Genomic DNA, 20,787 nt, shown 5'->3' on the forward strand with positions numbered 1-20,787 from the left:
AAGCATGGAATAAAATACCTGCATCAGTTGTTGGCTGTAGGACACTATATTCTTCAAAACTTCTATGCTTCCCGAAATTTGCCAACATTACAGCTGATCCTCCATCTTCTTTCTTTCTTTCTTTCTTTCTTTCTTTCTTAAGCGACTCACTTCCTGTACATTATTCTACATATTGTTCGTGCACCTGAGCACTGTATACAATAAAGTCATTATTTATCATATTTACACCAATTAGTTTACAGCAAGAAATTTTCTTCATAACAAAATACAGTGATTGGCTTTCTGATGAGTGCAAATATTCCTCAAACTTACAAGTTTGCATTATCACTGCTCAGCACAGTCATCACACATTATAATTTTCACTGTTCATAAATTCTAATTTGACATTTAAGAAGTTTTTGAATTTTCCTTTTTAAAGGAATTTTCCTTCTTAAAGAATGGATTCAATTTGAGAAAACTATCATGTATTTCTTCTGAAAAAATTGATCAATAATAAAATTGTTACTCAGTGACATCTTATCCAGAAGTTAAAAGAGTTCCAAAAATGCTAATTACTCTCATCTAATGTCTGAATAGGGTAAACATTATTCTCCAACTAATTTCCAGCTTCTTTGTTCTCTCTACTTTTACTTCTACTTTTAGCGTTACACTTCTTAATTTGCGTTTTGCTGGTCATTAGAACTAAGGACATGATAGAGTGTCCTGAATTTGCACTACAGGTTAGCAGGCCAAAATAACAAAGAAACACACCCAGTGTTACTTTGATTTCAAATATGTGCTATTTGATCTTATAGACACCACACAGGAAAGCCATTTGTCACATGAACAGAAATTCATATTTTCAGGTGTGTGCATATGTATATATGTATGTGTATGTATATTTACACACACAAACACAAATATACGTGCACATACACACATGTATGTATGTATACAGACACACACATTCACATACATGTGCATGTATATATATATTTGCTTTCCATGACATAATGAATAATCGTTATTTAAAATGTATTTGTTGCCAGGAGATAAGCGTCGCTTCCATAATAATTCCTTAATATTTTCTCATGATGTTTCAACAATTCTGTAGAAAAGTAACATTGTATAATGAGTTATATTTATACCATCAGGTGTTTGTTAAATTAGTAACAATTTTTGCCATACAATTGATTGATGCTAGATAACATATGACGCCTTCATTAATTCTCAAAGGACATGGAACTGATTTTGTTGAAGAATTGTTTAATAAATATTTGGCAAGCCTTCTACTGAATATTGAACTAGAGTCTGCTACAGAAATGTAATTAATTGAAGGGAAAAATCCAAATTGGGAACAAAAAAGAAATGTAATATACAAAAGAAAGCAAAAATGAAAATAGATGTTTTTTTTTTGTTTTTTTTTTGTTATTTCAGTTTTGGTTTTCAGGAAGAATTAAAGAGTATCTTTCATGCATCATATTTTAGTGAGAGACTGAAATAGATTCTGAGATAACAAGGTAGTAGCTTTCACATAGTTGCATCATTTGCTAGATATAGCAGCCACATCCCCATTAAATCATACCCTCTTCTTTTTAAAAAATGGAAGACAGCATTGATGACATTACATAATGTAATCATTAAGAATCTTAAAAATAGCAAAGATGGTCATGGATTGAATGCAGTTGATCATAACAGTTCAAGTGTGGTTGCCTGGGGCTAGGCAACAAAAGTTTGTTACAAAAAAATTAGGGAGTCTTTAAGTGGTTATTAGGGATAAACAATAACTTGGGTGTTGTAGTACTTTATCTCCAAACACAGGAGTAAATGTCTCATCAGGCATTAAAGCAGTTCTGTTGGTGTTTCAGCCCCTTCCATCATGACACTAAAGCAGCCTAGGCCCATCTGCTGATGCAGGCAACAAAACTTCCACACAACAGCACAAACTTTGTTGAGTTAGATGTTGTGACTCTGGGCCAGGTGTTTCTACTATCTTCAATGCTCGATATTTCAGCACCACTTATTTTCTCTCTTGAACCAGATGTAATGGCTTGCTTTCTCAGTGGCTTTCAAAAAGTTTCTGGCATCATTTTTCCTTTCTTCCACTGCCAATCCCAAACTCCTGAATCCTGGTTCCAACAATTTCTCTAGGGTGTGACTGTGTGGTAAGAAGCTTGGTTCAGGGTTCAGTCCCACAGTGTGACATCTTAAACAAGTGTCTTCTACTATAGCCTTGGACCAACCAAAGCTTTGTGAATAGATTTGGTAGATGGAAACTGAAAGAAGCCTGTCGTATATATGTATATATATCTGTGTGTGTCTTTGTGTCTGTTTTCCTCTCCTACCACTGCTTGACAACTTGTGTTGGTGTGTTTACATCCCCATAACTTAGCATTTCACTAAAGAGACCAATAGAATAAGTACCAGGTTTAGCAAAAAAATTAAATACTGGGGTTGATTCATTCTTCAAGAGGATGCCCCAGCATGGCCACAGTCTAGTGACTGAAACAAGTAAAAGATAAAAGAAAAGATAAAAGAATACCTGTCTCTACATAAAGACATATTGCCTCTCATCCACTGTTTTCACAGAATTCAGTCAGCTCACCATAGCTTCTGCCACTCTTGAGGAAAGCTTCTTTGATCTTTGCTTCCCAGAGAACTGTCATTTCCACTGTCTTCACCCCCTTCCTTTCTTTGCATCATATGACAAGACTGGATCTTTTAGTGGCAAGAAATGGAAAGTGATATTTATCATCAAAATATATACAGGAGTTGGACAAAATAATGGAAACACCTAGCATCATAGCATCATAATTTTGAAATATTAATAAAACCGTTGAAAGCTTCTTTATTTCTATGTTTTTTATTTATTCTTAGTGTTCCTAAATATCTTTTGCTAAAATTGCTGTTTCTTTTCAGATATCATCAGAAAAAAGTGATTAAAATTTATTTAAATGACAGATCTATCAAACTTTCAGAGAGGTCAAATTGTTGGTGCTCGTATGGCAGGTACTAGTGTGATGAAAACTGCCAAAATGTTTGGTATATCAAGAAGTACTGTCCCAAAAGTAATGACAGCCTTTGAGAAAGAGGGAAAAAACCTCCTTGTCAAAACAAAGCTCTGGAATAAAACCAAAACGTTCGGATACAGACCGTCAGACTCTTATGTGAATTGTTAGAAAGGATCACAAAAGTACAGCTCCCAAAATTACTGCAGAGCTTAATGACCACCTTGAGAACCCAGTTTCCACAAAAACTGTTTACCAGGAGCTGCACAAAGCCGGATTTCACGGAAACCACTACTTTCAAAAACAAGCATTGCAAAGCATTAAGAGTGGAGTAAAAACCTACAGAATTAGTCCCTAGAGCAGTGGAAGAATGTTATTTTCTCTGATGTGTCATCCTTTACCTTATCTCCGACCACTGGCTGAGTATACGTGTGGAGACAGCCAAAAGAAGCATTTGACTCAGACTGCCTTCTTCCAACTGTTAAGCATGGAGGAGGATCTGTAATGATCTGGGCGGGCTATATCTTGGAAATCCGCTGGTCCAATGGTTTCCCTTCATGGCAGAATTAATAATCAAGACTATTTAAGCATTTTATTTGATCAGATTCATCCCATGTTTGCAGAACTGTTTCCAGAGAGAAACACAATCTTTCAGGATGATAATGCACCAATTCACACAGCTAAAGTTGTTACTGAATGGCACAAGGAACGTTCTAGTGAAGTTGAACATGTTATCTGAACATATTATTGAACATTTATGGTACATTTTGAAAAACAAGTAAGGAGTCAATATCCTCCACCATCATCACCACAAGAACTGGAGACTGTTTTAGCTGAAGAATGGACAAATATTCCTTTGGAAACAATTCAAACTTTGTTGGAGTCCATAGCTTATAGAATTAAAGCTGTAATTACTGCCAAAGGTGGTCCTACCCAATATTTAAATAAATTTGTTTGAAATTTTAAGGTGTTTCCATTATTTTGTCCAACCCTGGCATATATCAAAGAAAAGCATTTATCTTATTGTTCTTTTCTTGGTTCCAGTTATTGAACTTCAGCTATTCTGGAGCACTACCTTCCTGTAGCATAGCTGGATGGATGCAGGTCAAATGGTAGGGCAGTCCCCTTTGGGCAATGCTTTTATGGGGGGCCAGCATTTTTGGTTCACTTATATAACCCAGTATAGGCTTGTGGGGCCTGAGAAGGCACACTCAAGAGCTTCCTCCTGTGGCACACACCCTAGCTACATGACTGCTACTTCCAAGGGTTTTATTCTGTCATACTGGCCCTAGTACTTAATTTAGTCAGGTACTTACATTTTTTATCGATTTCTACCCAGTGCACGTAAGTGAAAGCAGGGTATTGTAATCATTTGTCTTTGTCTGTTTGCAAAATTACTGGAAAACGGCTGAAGAGATTTTCACTAAATTTGACAGAAATGCTCATTGGGTGAGTGGCTCAAAATGATGAAAATTTGGTCTGATTATCTTCAAACATACATAAATACATTCTAGGTCGTCCCATAAAGAATGTGGTTTTTCCAATTGCATGAAATAAAAGTCAGAGAGGGACAGGATAAACTACCTGCATCAACTTGCTATAAAAGCAGGTAGTAATGTTACCTTGTCCTTATTCTAAGTGCAAGTTTTGAAGAGTGCAGTTTGATTTTAACAGTTACTTTTGCAGAGCTATAATGGAAGTGACAAAGGAGCATATTCACTATATTTTGCTTTGTGAGTTCAATGAAGGCAACAATGCAATGGAAAGTGAAAGGAATATTAATGCTGTATATGGGGATTGGACAATAAGCATAAGCTAGTATCAATGGTGGTTCCAGAAATTCCAAGTCAGAAACTACAGCCTAGAAGATGAGCCTCATCCTGGAAGATCTGTAGAGCAAATCCTGCAAATCCTGATGGAACAAAATGCCATTGTAACTGTTGAGGAACTAACAGAAAAGCTTGGGTTTAGTCATTCAACCATTCATCAATATCTGTATGCCATCACAAAAGTCAATGGGTTCCTCACAAACTTTCCAAGTGTAATCGTGTGCAGAGGGTGAATGTGTGCTCTTTACTATCATGTCTCGCGAATAAACCTTTATTAGACCGAGTAGTGACTGGTAATGAGAAATGGGCTCTCTATAAAAATGTGAAATACCAAAGATAGTGGATAGGGAAAGGAGAAACACTGGCACCCTAGGCTAAAGAAGATCTTCACCCACGTAAGGTGTTGTTATCTGTTTGGTGGAATGTGAAAGCTTTAGTCCACTTTGAACTTTTAAACCCAAAACAAACGATAACAAAGGAGATCTACAGTGAGCAGCTTGAGCAAGCACTAGAAGAAAAACAACCATCTTTGTTTTCAAGATGAAATGTTTTCTTCCATCAGGATAATGCTCAGCCACATACAGCAAGGATGACATTCCAAAGGCTGGAGCAGTTTGAATGGGAAGCAATGCCCCACCCACCATATTTACCGGACATTGGCCCATTTGATTATCATTTATTCTGCAGTCTTCAAAATCATTTGTACAGAAGAAATATGACTTCTGTAGATGAGGTCAGAACAGTGAATTTTGTTCATGAACGAGTGAATTTTGGAAGAGAGGGTCTTGTGAGTCAAGCAGATAGATAGAAGAGCATTGTAGAAAATGAAGGTGGGCATATTTTGGATTAAAAAAGAACTTTATCTTAATTTTGAAAAATAACAATGGTATAAAAAACGCATAACTATTGAATGACCCAATACATAGATATGCAACTCTGTGTGTGTGTATGTGTGTGTGTGTGTGTGTGTGTGCGTGTGCCCATGTGTGTGTACAGTGATGGATTCAAAGATTTCATTTATTTACAAGTTGATTTCTTAATTTCACGGAGTATAATTACCTATAATGGTGGTACTTAAAAACAAAAAAATTCTTTTTAATTATCTGCATGCAGGGTATGCATCGCCACTCCGATGCCTTTTTTTTTTCATTATATATATGTTTGGAATATATATATTGGCTGACATTGATCAATGTAGGTGCAGTCATATGGGAACACACACATATATATGAATAGATGTTGTTATGATGAGAATGGCCTGAGAATGGCCTCTGAATGTTCAGTTATTTGAGCAACTGAACTACCTACTTATTGTAGGTAGTTCAGAATAGCCAATTGAGCATTCCTCCCTAGCCTTAAGGTAATTCCTTAACAAAATCAATGTGGCACAGTGTGACAACCTACCCAACAGGCTTCTACACAATTTCCTTCTACCCAATCCCCCCCCCCCCCCACCAAGGCTATAGCAAAGACATTTCCCCAATAGGCCAACACAAGGAGCCAAACCTGGAATCTCATAATTGCAAGATGAATCAAAATATTTAGCCATACTTGTGTCTGAACATATATTTATAGACACAAGTATGTATACATGCATTTTTTTTTAACAAACACACACACACATTTAGAACGCTATTTGTTATGGCTAAGTAGAGAGTGACAATTGGTTTCACACATATGAAGCTGTATGGGTGAGTCATTAGACTTAAATAGCCAGAAGCACATAGTCTGACAACTCACCTATGCAGTTAAATGCTTTATAGGTGTGAAACCAATGGTCACTCTCTGACTGGCAAAACAAACACCTTTCTAAGTATACTACAGCTCTGTTTTAGAGTGTGCTTCTTTTTTGGATATATGAACCTACTGACCTATATATATATATATTTTTATTTTCTTTTATTCTTTTTATTCTTTTACTTGTGTCAGTCATTTGACTGTGGCCATGCTGGAACACCACCTGTAGTTGAACAAATCGTTGTCTCTTTTGCTGAAGCGCTAAGTTACGGGGATGCAAATACACCAACATCGGCTATCAAGACATGGTGGGGGTGGGGGACAAACATAGACACTCAAATACATACATACACACACACACACACACACACACACACACACACACACACACACACACATATATATATATATATATATATATATATATATATATATATATACGACAGGCTTCTTTCAGTTTCCATCTACCAAATCCACTCACAAGGCTTTGGTCAGCCTGAGGCTATAGTAGAAGACATTTGTCCAAAGTACCATGCTGTGGGACTGAACCAGGAACCATGTGGTTGGGAAGCAAGCTTCTCATCACTCAGCTACATACATACCAGCAGGGTTGAGAGGCCTCTTTCGTCCTATTGAAAGTGTGACAACTTCTCTAATACTAACACTGTCATGATAAAATGCACCCAGTTTTCATCTTTATTTTATATCTACCTTCCTTACTGGTATGATTTGGACAGTTCCACAGGAGGACTGCATCATGCACCAGTTTCTCAAATTTGTTTTTTTTTCTTTCTAAGGTTGGATACTCTTTCCTCGTGAGGATCAATTAGCATGATTAGAAACAGTACTTTTTCTGTAGCACCAGCACTTATGAGGTCTTCTTGTAACTGGCAAGATGAAAGAATTACCATAATTGAAAGGAGAATAGGAGAAAGAGGGCAGAATGTTTCGGGGAAAATAACGAGTGGGTGAATTATAATGAAAAGAGCAGTTTATAATTGTACAAGAATAGAAGTGGAGAAAGTGACAAAATAGATACTGTTGGAAAATGGGAGAATGAAAGGAATAGAGGAAAGAGTAAGGGATCGAAAAATGTGAGGAGTTTGTAAGAAAGAGAAAAATAAAGTAGAAAAAGTAATAGGATGGGCTGTGCAGTTTGGAGGAATCCATTACTATCCCATGTTATGATGGTGAATATGGGCTGAGGATGTGGAAGGGAGAGGAAGAGATGCAGGTAATGAGGGGTGATGTGGCTGTGGAGAGAGGGTTATTGCAGCTTATGAGAAATGTGAGGGTTAGAGTGTGAAGAAAGGGAGAGATGAGAGAATGTTGTGGTGGCAGAGAAAATGTGGAGAGAAGACAGTGAGAGAAAGAAGGGCAGTGATTAGGGGAATCAGTGAGTGAATGTAGTGACAGAAAAGTGAGACTGGAGAAGACAGCAGAGCTGGAAAGTAGAGAAGTAGAAGGTGAATGCATTTGATGTATTCCAAGAGAAAGAGTGGCAGGTGAGGAACAGTGAATTGATGCAATAAGAACCCCAGCCACTCACTGTGTGATGGAACTCTCTCCTCTGTTTGCATGCTTGCTCAAAAGAGCAGGATTTCTTAAGAGAGCAGGCTTTCTCCAGTATGGTGATGAGATGTGTATGTGTGAAAACAATACAATCATTTCACTACATTCCAGTTTTCTAGTTTGATGATGTTGGTGATGAGATGTGTGTGTGTGTGTGTGTGTGTGTGTGTGTGTGCAAGTAGGGTTACATTATCCAGTGTGTTGTTCCTTTATTAAAATGGAAAGATGTGATTTGAGGGATATTTTTAGCTACTATTTCACATAGAATCTGTCTGATTACGACATGAAGTAGGAGTGAATGGTTAATAAATGATTGAGAAAAAGGCCATGAATAAATAAATGCACTGTACTAACTGGCTGGATCTTATCAAAGATTGTTAACAACAGAAATGATGGCAGAAGATGAAATGTGGAGATAATTGATAAAAGATTAAGTGATTTGAAATGAAAACCAGCTTCTGATAAGTCTTGTGATGGTTGGCAATGGCAACAAAATTTAGTAAACAAAATTTGCAATGACATAGAAAAAATGATGAATTGGCAGACTTGTTAGGGTTTTAGTTTAGCTTGCTTCCCTACCACATGGTTCCAGGTTCAACCCCACTGCATGGCATCTTAGTGTCTTCTGCTATAGCCTCAGGCTGACCAAAGCCTTGTGAGTGAATCTGGTTGACAGAAATTGAAAGTTGAAAGAAGCCTGTCGAATGTGTATGTGTGTGTGTGTGTGTGTGTGTGTATCTGTGTTTGTCTTCCATCACTGATTGACAGCTGGTGTTGGTATGTTTATGTCCCTGTAACTTAGCAGTTCAGTAAAAAAAAAGACCAATAGAACAAGTATTGGTGTCGGTTCGACTAAAATTCTTTAAGGCCCCAGCATGGCTACAGTCTAATGAGTGAGTCAAGTAAAAGGTAAACAATAATACAAATCAACTACAATAAATTTCAACACAACAAAACATTTATATAGTTAAAAACATTTTTTTCTGATTAATATTTCTTTAAATTTAATAATAGTTAACAATCCAAGGGAGCAGCTTATATTTAAATACTTCTTAATCACTGCCTCTATCATATGAAAAAATATACTCACAAGATCTCATGCTACTGCTGGCTACCTTGAGGTATAACTGAAGACAACCTGCATTTACAGTATTCACAGAGCATTGAAGAGCACACTGAATAATATTATCAAAGTAGTTCAAGGTGGTGAGCTGGCAGAATCATTCACATGCTGAGCAAAATGCTTAGTAGCATTTTGTCTGTCCTTATGTTCTGAGTTGAAATTCCGCTGAGGTCAACTTTTCCTTTCAGCCTTTCAGGGTCAATAAAATATGTACCAGTCAAGCACTGGGGTCAATGCAATCAACTTACACCATCCTCCAAACTTGCTGGCCTTGTGCCAAAATTTGAAACTAATATTATGAAAGTAGTTCATAGTTATTGCAGACAGAAATAGAGTTGAAACTACTGCATATGAACAAGGTGTGTGTTATTTGAATATGATTCAAGTTTGGTACCTTTTGTCAAACACAGCACCAGTTTGTTAAGTAACAAAAAGTAAAAGTGGTTGAGAGATAAACACAGAGAGAAAAACAACATAGTTTTGTGTGAACTGTCTAGTGATTCTTGTCTCATATTGAATTTGGCAGCTTTTTATATTTGAGAGCAATGGTTCAAAACTCAGCAGGGGTTTCCCTGCACTAACAGCATATGTTCTACCCCTTCATTAACAGAGAAAGTCTCTTTCTTACCAGTTGAATTGATAGTTCCTTGAACTTTCAGAACGCTCTCCTCTGTTGCTAATTAGATTATCTATGTCAAGGAAGCTTTCAACTACTTCAGTTGAGCCTTCTTAGTATTTGAAATTCATTTCACAATTGCTGTTAGTGCTAATTATGCTAATTATACTTGTATGTCTCTCACATAAAAGTCTTCCTTCTGTCAACTTGTCTATGATTCCATTATATCTTCATACACATTTAGTTTAGATTGGATGTCCCATATGAATTCCTACCCACTTTCCTGCATACTGTGTGTAACCATTTCACAGATGGTAGTAGAATCTTATCTTCTTTACCTGTTAATTAAAACTTTTGTCTGCATTTGATTTACTTTTTTGAGGCCTTCTAATTTGAGGCTTTGCTTCTAGTTTTGGAACTTTTTCTCTAAATCTTTGATATATGAGAACATCCAGAATTTAGCATGGCCAGAAAGTTTTATATTCCTCTATTATGGCTGGTGAATAATAATAAACTGAAGTGGGCTGAGATCCAAGACTTGATGGACACTTATCTGCATGTTAAATTCCTTGTTGAATTCTTTGTCAAATATTGCATTGCTGACAGCATCTCTGTATACAGCTTACATAACTCTTAAACATACCTGAATGTACATCCATAATTATGCATGTATGCATATATGCATGTATGTATGTCAGTCAATCAGCCATTATTCAGTTTTATTCGAGACTTCTTGCCAATAGAGAAAGAGTTGGTTTCTAACCAAGATCCAAAATTCGCTCACTGGAATTTCAACAACATCAACAGGGTATTTTAGCATGTATATATGTATATGTGCAGTATTTGGAGTCAGTGCATGTTCAGATTTTATATGTTTCGTTTTATGTGTGTATTCTCATGGCTAGACATGCACATATACATTTAAATGATAAACTTTCTGAAAAGTTTTACAAATTTTTACAGTTCCAGTGATGGCTTGGATCTGTAGTGTTTGAATCAACCTTCTCATTTCTGGTTTTGTGAAGTCAAATTTCTCAAGACTGGTACTTAGGCAGTGTGTTACATATCCCTGTGCCCCAATAATTACAAGTATAAATATGAACTTGCAATCTGTGCAGAGTAACTGTAGATTTCTCAATAGTTGACTATAGGTATTTTCTTTTATGCTGATCTTTAGCTTTATGTTAGAATCTGCTGGATAGCTGATTTCCACTACTGTACATAGTTTCTCTTTTCTGTCCCAAATCACTATGTCAGGTCTATTATATTTACATTTTGCTGAGGTTTGCACTGGGACATTCCACCAGTACTCTTTCTTATTATGAGTGGCAATGGCCTCTACAATATTGTGAGTTCTTATTTCTTTGGCCTTAGGGTTATCCTGACAGGTCTTATTATACAGTGTCCTGGCTACAACATCATGTCTCATCGGTAGATAATACTACAATGACATTTTTGGACAATTGCTTATAATGTGGGTGATATCTTCAATCATAACTCCACAAAGTCTGCATTGGTTATCACATTTTGGTGTTTTCCCTGAGTCTCTGTTCCTTTTGTGCATCAGGTATTTGGTTGATATTTCCTGTTCCTGGACTGCAAATGTATGTCCTTCAAAGTTGCATGTATATATGTATGTATAAGGACAAGCATGGATGTGTTCTTAAGTTTGCTTCCCAACCACATGATTTGGGGTTCAGTCCCATTGTGTGGTTCCTTGGGCAAGTGTCTTTTGCTATAGCTCAGACCAAAAGCCTTGTAAGTAGATTTGATAGGTGGAAACAGAAAAAAGCCTATTGCATCATCATCATCATTATCACCACCATCATCATCATTTAACATTTGTTTTGCATACTAGCATGGGTTGGACAGCTTGACAGGATCTGGCAAGCAGTAAGGCCATGTCAATCTCAAATATCAGCTTTGACATAGTTTCTAAGGCTGGATGTTTTTTTTTTTTAACACCAACCACTTTACTGAGTGCTTTTTTCATGCTCCTGGCAGTTGTGAAGCTGCTGTGTAACTTGCAAGACAGAAAACCTGGCACTCTGTCAGTTATGACAATGAGGGTTCCAGTTGATCCGATCAACAGTACAGCCTGCTTGTGAAATTAATGTGAAAGTGACTGAGCTCTCCACAAATCATGTACCCCTTAGTTAGTTCTCGGGGAGATTCAGTGTGACACAGAATGTGACAAGGCTAGCCCTTTCAAATAGAAGTACTAAACATTTTTGCCAGCTGAATGGACTGAAACAATGTGAAATAAAGTATCTTGCTCAAGGACAGATGTACCAGGAATCGAACTCATGACAGTGAGCCGAATACCCTAACCACTAAGACATGTACCTTTACTACAAGACAGAAAAAGAGGGAAAAGTATTCGAGAGGGGAAGGTGGAAGTGGGTGGCTTTATGCCATATGTCGAGAGACTAAAGTATGAGTGACAAGCACATGTATCTTGCAGCTACAGATGATATATGGCTGAAGGAAATAAAAGAAAGGAAGTGATGGGGTGCTAGAGCAAACTGTTAAGATACAGGAGGGTGAACATAAGAGAGGTTATGGGCAGTGCAAGAAAAAAGTAAGAAAAGAGGAGTGGTACCCCCCATCTTCACCCCTCCCACATGTCCAAGCATAAGAGAGTAGTTTTGAGATAACATTTTTGTTATAATGGACAGCGAAACACCATCATAAGGCTCAGTATCTTGTCAGTCTTCACTATTCTGTCCCATGTCCATCTGGGTCTCCTTCTTCCACAAGTTCCTCACTTCTTTATGCAACAATCCTCATCCATATACATCACAGGACCAAACCAGCACGGTCTTCTCTCTTGCACACTACACTTGATTTCTTTTATGCATAACTTTTCTCTCAAAACGTAAGCACTTTGTCATACAGGCATACTGATGCTTCACATCCAGTTAGTTTTGTTCCTCTCTTGTTTTTGCATGTCCTCTACATTCAGGACCAATGACTCATTACCATGTAGTATTGCTGTATGTACTCAAGCATTATCATTCAACCACGGCAGTGGTTGAATATATTCTTAAGTCTACCATTTCGTCAATCGCAACAGATTCCAAGCTTCACCACTAATTTAGTTCTCAACCAAATTGCAAACTGTTAATAGTTTTAAAGAGGACACCCCCTCCCACACCATTGCTACTATGGCATAAATAGTTTGAGATTTGGTTCAGTAGAAAAAAAAAGTTACATCAAAATATCTGTGACCTTAAGGGGGGCAGTAAGGCAGATATTCATCTTTAATTAACATAAATTTTTTAATTTTAAATCAAAAGTATATGTTTCTTAGGCTTAAATGATAAAAAAATGCATGAGGAATTCAGAATCATTAGTTGTATTGAACAAAAATTAGTAGAAAAACAGTTATGAAGTAAAATATTATGAAATTTTATGTCAGTAAGTAAGGAAGTAAGGGATTAATGCTTAAGCAATAAGAATAAAGAATATATTTCTAAAATGAATATTTACATTCTAACGCGGTGAGCTGGCAGAAGTATTAGCATGCTGGGCAAAATGCTTAGCGGTATTTCATCTGTCTTTACGTTTTGATTTCAAATTTCACCGAGGTCGACTTTGACGTACAGGTTATTTAATTAATTTTTTTTAACTAAACACTTTCAAACTTCCAATACTGGTAGATTGTGCCACATAGAACAGGGTCTACTCTTATCGATTTTGACAAAATTTTGTATTTTAGAAGTTATTTCGTCAGAATTTACAGTGACAATGGACAAATTCGTGTTTGATAAGTGCCAATACACGAAAAACACGCAGCTTTTGACTTACTCTCTAACTTCTGTCAATGATATATACACATATTACATGTATGTGTAAAAAAATCTCCTCACACAATTGAACCACTGAAAGAGCCACTACCTGGCTACTCGACACGCTAAAAATAGCAGCCAAAGTATCCCCCTACCTAAATCACACACCCATTGTATGTAATGTCCTAGATTATCCCTAAAAAGACAGTTTGCTGAAGGCTGGAATGTCTTTGAGGATTGATTTGCAGTATCAGGGTTGATTTGAGGCTAAATAACATCATGGTAAATATCTATATTAACACCCGAACGATTTTCACTAAATGAAAAAACAAAAAATTTGATTTTTTGCGTGGAATCAAGTACCCTGACCTCCTAATATGCTGTAAATCCCTTATTTTGGTTCGGAAAAATGAGATGGGGATTTCCCCCACCAATCCTGGAATCATTGGAAATTTTTTTTTCATTGAATGAATTCCTATGACCTCCTAATATTGCAAAATTGGGTTACTTAAGGTGAGCCTGGTAACTGATGGTTTTAGGGTCTTGTTGTTTGTAACTTTTGGTGAGCCTTGGTTTAACCAACAACATGGTAAAAATCCTTGCCATTAATTTGGTGTTGATGGGTAATATCAAATAATTCAATCACAACATATATTTAAATTAAATATGAAATAAATTGAAATATTATCATCACTTACATCCAAAAACTGAAATATTATCTTTCAGTATTTTATAAGGTAAAATCTTAAATTATTAATTGACACATTATTAATTATCTTATAACAGTAATACCTGGAAAAATCATGGATTACATGAAAAAATGCGAGCATGAAAAGTCATATTCTTAAGATTATAAACCTGGAAAAGTACAGGACAAGTTATTACACCTGTAAAAGTATAGGACAAGCTATTACTTCTAGTAAAGTAAAGAATAAGAAACGTCTTACTTAAAATATTGCAGCTAAAATTAAAATTTGAATAATAAAAGTTATTTTATTATAATTTACAAATAACACTATACTTATTTATGTAGAATTTGGCTAATTTACTACCTTAAATACAGAAAAAAGTGATTAATTAGACAAACTTACAAGTTAGCTGAATAGTTTTTTTACAATAAATTTAAAAGGTGAAAACTGTAAAGAGTGATAAATTAGAAGAACTGGCATTCTTTGCTGCAATGTTTTAAGTAAAAAGTTTCTTATTCTTTACTTTACTACAAGTAATAGCTTGTCCTATACTTTTAAAGGTGTAATAACTTGTCCTGTACTTTACCAGGTTTATAATCTTAAGAATATTACTTTTCATGCTCGCATTTTTCCATGTAATAAAATCTGCCTTTCACTTTGAGAGGGAGAGCTTTTGCAGCCAACAAAGATAGTAGCTCTCTGAACTTCCTCCATCCTATTCTTATTCTAGCAACTACACTTTCAGGACATCCTCCTCCACTGCTAATTAGGCCACCTGGGTAACAGAAATTATCTGCCAACACTAGGGAGCCTCTTGACATTTGAGAAAATCAATTTTCTGAAAATCCTTAGTCTTTGAGTCACCTGTACATCTTCCACATACAAACACAGCTTTCTCTGTTTACCTATCTGTAATTCCACTGAACTATTTGTGTTGGTAGCTTGCACTGAGTACTCTTAAGGATTTCTGCCTAAACCTTTTCTACATATTGGTCAAGGCCATTTACCTCATGTGGACAGAGTTGTAGCTGTTTCCTTGCTTACTAGAACTTTGGTCTTTGTTAAATTAACTTTAAGGCCCTTCGTTCCAGGTTTTGCTTCCACACTCAGAATTTCTTTTTAATTATGCTACAGATTCTATGTCAGCAATACATGTGTGTGTATACATGTGTGTGCATGTGAGTGTGTGTGTTTTTGTATGCATATATATTTACGTATATGCAAATATCTATCTATATACACACAGACACAGACACACACACACACACACACACACACACACACACACACACACACACACACACACAAGAATATTACTTTCTATAACATTTATCCTCCTCCTCTTCTTCATGATAAGCATCATGGACTCATATATTCTGATCTAGGGAAAAATTTACTTTCTTCATATGCACTTAGCATTAGAGACACCAGTATCAAGTTAGTAGCAATGGTGTGGGAGGGGTGACAGAAGAGGCAAAGAAAAACAAAAAGCAAAAAAAAAAAATGCGAAAATGCAGATCATCTGCTAAAATTATTATCGGACAGTGAGAAATAGAAAACAAGAGGGTCTATAAGTAAATCATAATTATTGAATAAGTAGAAAGAGCTATAGATATAAAAATAAAACTGCTGTAACTTAACTTGACATGGATGCTGAGATAAGAGGTGCATAAATCGATGCATCAGGTGGAGATAAATGGTAAGGAAGTAACTGGAAATTATTGGCAAGCTGCTAACAGTCTCACAGAAGACACAATAGGTTGTTGTATTTTTAGTTCCATAACGTGTTAACAAGATCCTGTGCAAAGTAACTGCCACTTGGCATCAACATGATTATTATTGTTATCTATTATTGAGTGGGGCAGAAGCACATGCCATGAAGGTGATGCTGGGGGTACAAATATACGATGGCCAATATACCCATCTGATAACGTTACACCAGGCACATGCATCACAACCATAAGTGCTCAACATGGTGACCTCATATGAAGATAAACAACACATGATCTTGTAGGTGGGGCCCAGTTAGAATTTTATTACTATTGTTGTTGTTGTTGTTGTTGAGAGAGCAGCACATGCCATCAAAGTGTCACTGGGATACTATTATTCTCATTATTATTTACCATTAAGTTGAGTTGTAATCCCCCTGTAATAGATAAGTAATCTGTTTCTGCTGGGCAGTGATATTGAAGAAAATTTAGAGAAGATTATGATTACAGTAGAAGGGATGGTGACGATGATGATGATGATATGAAATATGTGTACTTGTGTAGATGTGAGTATGCCACATGTGTGTTTGTATATGTGACTATGCCTCTGTGTGTGTATGTTATATGTTATTGGTCTCTCAATGTATTTTAGTTTGAGAACTACAAGGAAACTCTTCACTTTGAGTACTTCAGATAAATTCAAAATAATTTGCTACTCTGAATAAAAGTATTTTACATTGAATTGCTGAATATGAAATATCTATTCATTACATTAATTTGGTATTGGAAAAATCTCTTTCAGTCTAGATACATAAAGTTACTATATATAGCAATACGCACACATATATCATAATCATCATCGTCGTCGTCATCATAATTATCGTCATCTTCATCATTTAGGTCTGCTTTCAATGCTGGTATGTTATCCATAGTCTAAGTCAAAGACTGACAGTATACGTACTAGGCTTTTTTTAAGTTCTGATACTTATATAAGAACTGGGGCTGATATTCAATGTCTAAGCCCTTGAAAGTGATGTCCCAGCATAGGCAAAGTCAATGACCACAACAATTAAAACAAAAGAATAAAGAAATAAAACAACACACTCATATACATACATAATTACACAAACATGCATACATGCTCATACATATATATGCATTTGTGTACACACACACATACACTTATATATGTGGTTATGTGCTTAGAAGTTTGCTTACCAACTATATGGTACTACGTTTGGTCCCACTACGTGGCACCTTAGGTAAGTGTCTTCTACTATAGCCTCAGGCCAACCAAAGCTTTGAGAGTGGATTTAGCAGACAAAAATTGAAAGAAGCCCATTGTATATATACGTATACAATGTAATTATTTTAATCTCTAGTACTGATATGAAATTTGTTAAAAAATTATAATAGTATATCCTGTATGTTGGAAATCTTTATGGTAGTCTGTGTCCGAGATGAGCGGTTTATTTCAAATTAATGTAATGTTTTCATTGATCGATTCAATGGAGCTGCTTGAAACAACCATAATGCACTGATACCTGGACATTCTTGTTACTTATTTGCTTTATATATATATATATATATATATATATATATATATATATATATATATATATATATATATATATATATATATATATATATATTTTTTTTTATAGTTTCAGCTTAGAGCTGCGGCCATGCTGATGCACCGCCGTGTATATATATATATATTTGCATGTGTGTCTTTGTGTCTGTGTTTGTCCCCTCATCATTAATTGACAACTGATGTTGGTGTATTTACATCTCCATAACTTAGTAGTTCTGCAAAAGAGACTGATTAAATAAGTACTAGGCTTACAAAGAATAAGTCCTGGGGTCTATTCAACTAAACCGATCAAGGTGGTGCCCCAGCATGGCTAATGATTGAAACAAATAAAAAATGTGTGCATGTATGTTTGTGTTTGTATGCATATGTACATTTATATATATATATATATATATATATATATATATATATATATATGTGTGTGTGTGTGTGTGTATGTGTATGCACATGCATGTGCATGCATGTATCGGTGTATGTATTTACTCTGCACTTTGCTGACTACTATGAGCTACTAGTGATGTTATTTTTGTTATTTCACTTGTTAACGTATTGTCTGTTGTCTTTGTGTGCCTTTGAAGAGATCCCATACTTGAAAAACAGTTTTAGTGACAAGGGCATCTAGCTGTAGAAATGACCTCAATAATACATGGGCATATGGTTATGGTCCAGTCCCTCTGAAAGGCCCCTCAAGCAACTGTCTTCTCTTGCCCCAAGCTCCCTAGTTCTTTGTGAGTGACTGTGGCAGATGATAAAACCTGTTGTGTGTGTGTATGTGTGTGTGTGTGTGTGCACATGTGCATGCACGTGTGTGTGCACGTGTGCATGCATGTGTGTGCATATGCATGTGTGGTTCTTTATTTCTCACCACTTGACAAGTTGCATCTGTTTGTGTCCCTGTAACTCAGTTGAACAGTTAAAAAAACCCCAACAGGATAAGTATGAGCATTAAAATAAATAATTAGGGTTGATATGATTGTTTAAATTTCTTAAGGCAGTGTCCCAGCCTGGCAACTGTCTCAAAGAAGTAAAAGAATATAAATACATTTGTGTATACACATTCACATATGCACACAGACACACACACACACACACACACACACAAACACAGATACGTTGGTAGGTAGACAGGTAGATGCAGATATATCTTTTATTTTTTACTTGTTTCAATCATTAGACTGCGGCCATGCAAGAGAACTGCCTCAAAGAAATTTTAGCCACATGAAATTACCCCAGTATTTCTTTTTAAGCCTGGTACTTATTTTATCTTACTTATTTTATCTTTTTTGCTGAACTGCAAAGTTATGGAGACATAAACACACCAACACCGGTTGCCAAGTGGTGGTGGTGGGGGATGAATACAGACGCAAAGACACACACACATGCATATATACAGGGTGCAATGAGTAAATTGTTGTCATTTTATTTTTTTAATTTCATGCATGCACATTGTTTGCTTTAGATTTTGTCGACTACACAGTATAGTAGGGTAAGTTGGGCACTGTCTGTGAGAAAAACAGCACCATGACGCAATTCACATTGCCAGAAATTTGGGAAAATGCTGTACTGCTTGGCATTTGTGCTGAAAGCTCCAATACAAGTATTTCAGAGTGTTTATCTGAGGACAGTGCAGAGTTGGATGAGCCTAATAGTGATTATGAAGGCACAGCAGCCTGGAAAACTCACTCTGATAGTTGTGATAAGAAAAGTAAAATTTGAAGTGGCGGGAAGAATACAAGGATGTCAAATTACTATAAATAGACATATGCGATAGGTTAGTGATAGGTAGGAATCAAAGAGGAGGAAAGAAGGTATAATGACATATGTACGCATGTACTCACATACATATATATATGTGTGAATATGTATACATACATATACACGCACACACACACATATATACAAACATATGCATACACCTATACATACACATGCATATATACATATGCAAGCTCACGTGCATCCATGTGACTGTATGCGTGTGACTCTATCCATGTGACTATGCGTGTGACTGTAAATGCATGTGCATGTATATATACATGTATGTGCATGCATCTATGTGTATGAATACATTTACGGATGCGAGTGAGCTTGCATGTGTATATATGCATGTGTATGTATTGGTGTATGTATATGTCTGTATATATATGTGTGTATGCATGTATATGTATGTATACATATTTGCACGTATATATGTGAGTGCATGCATGCATATGTCATTATACCTTCTTTCCTCCTCTCTGATTCCTACCTATCACTAACTTAGCACATATGTCCATTTATAGTAATTTGACATCCTTGTATTCTTCCCTCTGCTTCAAATTTTACTACCAAAACTATTCACTTCAGTATCACCCCACCCATACTTTTTCTCAACTCATCCCTTAATGCAGCTCTGTCATATCACCCCCACTCACATTCTTTCACTCCTTACCTTATCATCTCTTCTTCCTATCCCTCCCCCAACACCTCTCCCATCCTCCCATCACATTACCTTTTCTCACTTCTTTCACCCTTTTTCACTTTTTCACTCTCCCTTTTTTCTTTTTTCTCTCTTTCTTCCTATCATTTTCTCTTCCTGTTATAAATTTGACCTATCTCCTCTTTCTATTCATACACATCTCCCCCATCTATCCACAAATACTACCAAAACATTCTCAAATCTTCATTCATACCAGAAAACACTTTCAAACAAACAACACTGATTCCACGGCTCCATACTTTGAAACAACTAAACATGAACTGCAATTGGAACTTACATACCATGTACGGAAACTTTTTTACCACTTCTATACACCATTTTCCTTCAATAATGGAACTGCAACTACAATATCTTTATATATTTTATTTCTACTTTCATTCTCTTATTTCCCACTAAATTCCCTATCTCCTCCTTTTCCATAATAATTGAAACTCAAATATTTTCTCACATTATCCCTGATGAAGGGATATCCATAATATCCCGAAACAGCTGTAAGACTATTTCATTATAAATGTCCTGAAAACTCCTCACTCTGTTATCTCATTCTGTCTAATATATATATATATATATATATATATATATATATATATACATACAGACACATGACAGGCGAATCTTCAGTTTCCATCTACCAAATTTATTCACAAAGTTTAGGTCAGCC

The 20,787-nt window shown here is 36.0% G+C and overlaps 1 protein-coding gene across 1 annotated transcript in view; it reads left to right on the forward strand.

Annotated features, from left to right (window-relative positions):
* Positions 1-20,787, forward strand: part of LOC106867327 (rap guanine nucleotide exchange factor 4) — an 828,140-nt gene that overhangs the window by 211,494 nt on the left and 595,859 nt on the right. The window lies entirely within an intron of this gene.

This window comes from Octopus bimaculoides, chromosome 4 (genome assembly GCF_046866305.1).
Source record: "Octopus bimaculoides isolate indiv1 chromosome 4, ASM4686630v1, whole genome shotgun sequence".
In the NCBI taxonomy this organism is placed as follows: Eukaryota; Metazoa; Mollusca; class Cephalopoda; order Octopoda; family Octopodidae; genus Octopus; species Octopus bimaculoides.